Here is a 6104-nt window from a genome sequence, read left to right on the forward strand (position 1 = left end):
ACATCATGCAACGTTCTATGACTAATAATTAATCTTAAAGTAATAACGGACTTTTAAGGAAAGTCCCATTTCGGGGAAGTATTATAAATTTCTCAATGACTAAGGAAATTAAAAAATAATCATCAAGCAAACCAGAGCTCTCATTTCAGACTGTCATTACGACCAATATTACAGAGCATTTCGTATCACTACCGACATCTGTCCCCATCACAACCTCATCAAAGAATAACGGATTCAAAAGGAAATTAATTTATTCATTGTCCTTACATCTCATGAACAAGTCACAAATCCTATAGTTTAGAACTAATCTTCCATCACTAGGGGCATAAATCTGTTGTTGGACGCATTTGCATGCGTGCAGGTATGTATGTATGGGCACCTTAACTCAGAAACGTAACGAGCGCAGGCTATCAGTCTAAATCTACCAGTAGACCGCTTCTAAACACACAATGCATAATTGTCCATTAAGGTGTTTGGGATGTGGTAAATTATGTGTGCTGTGGAAGGTGGCATTTTTTTGTTGGGATATTTGTTGAAAAATATTTATAGTTTTTTGTCATCATGATAAGATCCGCGATAGAGGAAATCATAATATATATGGCTGTACGGATCTGCGCTAAAGGAAAGAAAGCTGCTGTTGGAAAAGTTGTTCAATTTTTGATCATTTCAACTTATAGAATGGCATTTGTTTCGTTTTTTATTAAAACTAATTGCAGTCTTACATGCGACGTTCACAGAAAAATGTTAGCGATAGCTAATTGAATTATTTTACACTGAAAACTCAGAACAGCAGGCAGACTTATTAGGCGTACAAAAATAATACATAAAACATATTATTTATCCAGAACAAAGCACAAAAATACCACATCTACATTTTCGTACATCGCCCCAATATTCCAATTGTTGAGGCCAACAATTTTATGGTCAGGCCCGAGTCCCTTAATGATATGATTGTTTTCATTATAATTGGACCGTACAGTCATACGTCCACTGAAATTATTGGACATCCAACACCCTTGATTTGTAGCAGTATTTTTAATGAGTCCACTCAAACTGCCCATTGTTTGCTTAAGATTGATTTAGCTAAGAAATGAAGGAAGTGGCTTTACCTGAATCACTTGAAATGTTGACTTCTGTTATTGTCAGTTATTGGACTGGATTTGTCATTGTTAAAACGTGCTTTAACATGAAGATTTTTACTATTTACCGTATTCACCAAGATACTAAGCTAAGTGTCACGCTGATACTTCTAACTACAGTAGTCTATAAAAGAAGGTTTTTATTAAGATTTTCAAAGCGAAAATAATAAAAAACATCACCTTATTCTTTTCATGCCAATTAATATTGTTCCTTTATAATAAATATAACCTCCTTGTCTCAATATAATATAAGCCTTTGTCTCAATATAACCTCTTCACAATCTCTAACGGTCTACAACGTTCCACTTTTAAAAAGAGAACAACCGGCTTTTTGATTTAAAAGAATAATAATATAACAACCAATAATTGCATAGCGATTATTCAAATGTCATTTTTTCCGCATTGCAGAGGCATCCGTGTGAATATGAGGCGTTACGATCGGAATCGAGCGATTAAAATCGATTAATGAAATTGTATAGATTAATCGCTTCACTGTGTAAAAGTTTATGTTCTGATTACGAGTGCGTTCGATAAAGTTATCGATGAAATTACCAATACAATTATGATATGTTTATACTTAAAAAAATACTGTCAGAAATATTTGTCAAGTAAAATAATATTTAAACCTAACAGGCGCCTTAATTTCATTACTTTTATAAAAGCTAAAGAATAATTAGTAGGAGATACTTAGTGGTTTCTTAGGTTTACGCGAATGTTAGACATTGAAATGAAACTACTTTTACGGATTTTATCGCGGTTTATTTTTAGAATTTAGTTCCCGGAGGAGATACTTACCTAGTTAAGACAAATGTAGAATTCATATTATTCACATAAGTCATAAGTGATAGCTTATTAAATTCGAGTAAGTATCGTGAGATAACTGGTACAACACTGGCCCTAAAATCGATTCAAATAACCTGTCGAGTTGGTTCCGATTAAAATATCGACCTCATTTATTTAACTGATAGGTATCGATTCTTTTTTATAATTGTGTAACCCTATGAGGTTGAACACAAATAAATATTGGGTCAAATGTACGTTGTGTGTGGTGTATGAGATTTGGATGGACTTTCTTTGATTGATTGTTTGTTTGTTTGTTGATAGGTTGTGATTTCGTTAGGGTTATTAGGTCATGATTTATTTAGGTTTGTTGATATAAGTACATATTTTTATTTTATCCTCACACGTTTAATTATTAATGTGTCATGGGTGTTACCCTAAACAAAAGTGTCAAAAGTAAATTTCAGCTGTTATTATTTAAATGTCAACAAATCATTTATTCCTTTACTCAGCCATTGATCTAAAAAAAAGGATGCCATGTTCTCACTCAATGATATGTTTTTGAAATTACTTCGAATTTCAAACCACGAATATCATTTATTCTTTTCTTATAACATGGCGGCGAGTAAAGGCGTATTTTTTTAATTGCGCCCTTTCTGTCCCAAGGAATCAACTTGTACAGCCTACGGTCTTAACTGAAATAAATGATTCCGTGAACTTGTGAGATTGTATTAACTCACGTAAGTTCTTTCAAAATCAATTTTCTTGTTTACACTGACCACTAAAAGGGGGTATTCGACGGCCATTACTTAGACAGGATGAACGCACTTTAGGGCTGGCAAATTGACTATAGACAGTTCAGTATTTTTTTTTCACTGGATTAATCTGTTTGCATAAAAAGTTTAGTAGCATAGTTTATCCAATTTAATCGAATAAATTATTTGCAAATTGCATGTAAATGACACTATTTATTTTTCTATGTATCTTATTTTCAAATCACTGACAAATCACAAAATATGATACTGTATAATGAACAGTAAATGAAGAGGAATATTATAATACTTGGTTGGCAGTATAGCATAATGCCTTTGCATCTTCATAATCAATTTAAAAACCTGTAACGTCAACCCTGCGAGCGCGCGCTTCTTTCTACGAAAGCACTTAAAACAGATCCCGATAACCGAATTTTTCAATTAAGTGTCATAATCGTACCAAAACTGGTACTTCACTTGAAATTTATTATTTTAACATACAATTTTGGACGTGCAATCCCTCATTACACACATTATGTTCTGGTAACGAACTCAATTGAGAATGTACGTACATTACATACAACTTTGGATTACCAAGAAAATGTACGAAGTATAATTTCGATGTTATAATTCACTAGAAATCAATTTTTTTACCTTTAATTTTTGGTCATGTTTTTTCAAGCCTTGGTAAAGATTCTTGGAGTTCTGATACATAGATTTTTTGATAAACGTACCGATTAAAGGGACAATTAATAATATTTTTCAATTTGACTTTTTGAACAAAGAAACGGTACCACGGTACAAAGAAATAATCGATGTTTAAATTCTGGCTTAAAATAAAAGAATTAAATACACAAATTACAAAAGAGTATTCCTACTCATAATAAAAATAGTTTTTGTTCATATAAAAATCTACGTGGTCGGCATTAATAATTGCCTAATTATAGTTAAATAAGATAATAAGCGCGCCTCATGATACCGTAATGAGTATCGACATATTTTGCATACTTTGACACCTACAAAAATGTGAAGGCGAGAATTTTAAAGATTGGCTCACGTTTACACCGCGTTGTACCACAGAGAGTATTAATGAAATATTATTTTTGATATAAACTGTACTTAATTCGACTAAAACTAGTAGGTGAAGGCTGTGACCAATCTGATAGGCATAAGCAAAACAACGTATTTTAAATGTTTTAGGATTTATTATATTGTTACCTAAATGAAGTAGATTTTTAGATAATTTGTATAATAAATATTTCTTCATTAACCACACCTGGTTTAGCTTTTTCCTGGGGCCATTGCAAATAGCAGAATCGGGGCCCTGGTTTGTTCAATTGAGTAAGATTGATTAATCAAACCTACAATTTTATCCATTAAAAATCCCTCGTTATATTTTCAGACTTATTTTCAGTAATTGTGTCTGGTATACTTCGGTGTAAATGCAGTCTGTACCGAGGATGACCAATAAAAAGCGTCCTTTTGTATCTCGTTAAACCATCGTCAATTTGCCTACAATTATCCGCATACGGTACCGCGCCAATGTTTTGATTAAAACAAGCTTTTTAAAGCTAAAAGCGAAATTCGCTTTTTTAAGGCAATTAAAATTTTGACGGTTATTTATTGGGTTACCTACTTTTGTCGCTGGTTTTCTTGTTTATACATTTTACTTTATAATTTTGAAATAAATTATTATTACAAATTATTAATATGGAGTGACAGTCTACTAGGAAGGTGCAGGTCTAGATTATGAAGGCACTTTACGTAAATGTGTGACTAAAGGGCCCTTTTTTAAATTAAATAATTTTATCCATAAAGACATAAAGAGTTTAGGGATCTGTAATTATAAAAATCTTATTTTTTAACAAACATTTGTAATAACTACAACTTTATTAAAATTTACGTAAAATATTAGACTATCGTGCTATTATGTATACGTCTTTTTGACATTCTCATTAATTATAATTGAGTTTAATACTGACGGCAAAACTGCCTATTTCACAACATCTAAGTTATTTTAACCAAACGTGGCTAGTCCGTGTTTTGTTAACTTAAGACCGTTGTTGAAAGCAGTGACAAATGTTTATATGCTATGAGCACGGAAGGTTTTCGACAACTACAGAAATTGGAAGGTTTCATTAGATTTATTTGATTTAGATAGTTAACCAAGTGTGGCATTGAGTTAAAAAGCAATGATTTTTTACTGATTTTTAAATTCCTTAAGTTCCATAAAACTAATTTGATCGAGTCATTTTGTTCAATACGATCACAACCTTTTAAAACCTACAGAGGATAAAAATGAGTGATTAACTCATAGACTTTATAAACGTCGACCTAAAAGTAACAGAAGACATGAAAAAATAGTAACATACATAGAATGATAAGTAAAACACTTAAATTCCACAGTACCAAAACCGTTTCTAAAAACAACGATACAAAAATACATAATAACACAACACCAACCCGATAAACATTCACATACAACTCAACATCCCATATAGAAACACACCACACCAGAACCATAAACAACCCAACCTTAAACTTAGACCTTGATAAAATCCATATTTAAATCCGACACATGTTCGTAACAAACATACACGCATGCATGACCTATCGCGAACATATTTGCAATTAATATCACCACTAATAAATAAGGGCTCGGATAGCTGGGACGATAATATCACACATGCGACGACGCCCGTCGTCACGTATGGATTCCCCTTATTTATGTCAATATCAGATTTCAATTTATGATCGCACGTAAGTCGTGCTCACGAGTTATTTTAACTTTCCTACTTGGTTCTCTAGTAATATTAATGAAGTGTGTTTCGATCTCTAGTGTAGTTTCTATTAAAAATGCTGTTGATATTGCAGCTGGTACTAGAATTTGTATAAATGCTTGTTACCTGTCCGTGTGATTTAGTTCATCGATTGTTTTATCTTCTTTGTCTTTGTTAAAGCTTTTATTTGTATTATTATCTATTTGGGTTGTGGGGTTAAGTGGACTTTCGACCCTTTTGTTACTTAAAATATAATTATCTTACATTTTGTCATATTTAATATGGCAATTAAATATTGTCAGATCAGTTTTGGTGAATATATAATGGCTATTTCAGTGGTTATTCAAAATAAGACCCAAAAATTAAAAAACATCAATTATAATTTATGTTAGGTATTTGTTTTTTTTTCTGGAAATTAATCATATAGAGAAAAATCGAAAAAACTCAAAATTTCCTCACATTTTCGATTTTAAAATATTCAGTTCAAGATTTTCAATTAAAATTTTATACCAACAATTCCATTGATCAATTTATCAAGTACCATGTAATTGGTGAACAGCAAATATTTTATAAACCATATTGCTAATAACAGAAGCGATTGCTTTCAGTAAATTTATTAGTGGCGTTGGCTATTTGGTTCCCAGGCACAGTAG

The sequence above is a fragment of the Trichoplusia ni genome, chromosome 1 (genome assembly GCF_003590095.1).
Source record: "Trichoplusia ni isolate ovarian cell line Hi5 chromosome 1, tn1, whole genome shotgun sequence".
Taxonomy (NCBI): Eukaryota; Metazoa; Arthropoda; class Insecta; order Lepidoptera; family Noctuidae; genus Trichoplusia; species Trichoplusia ni.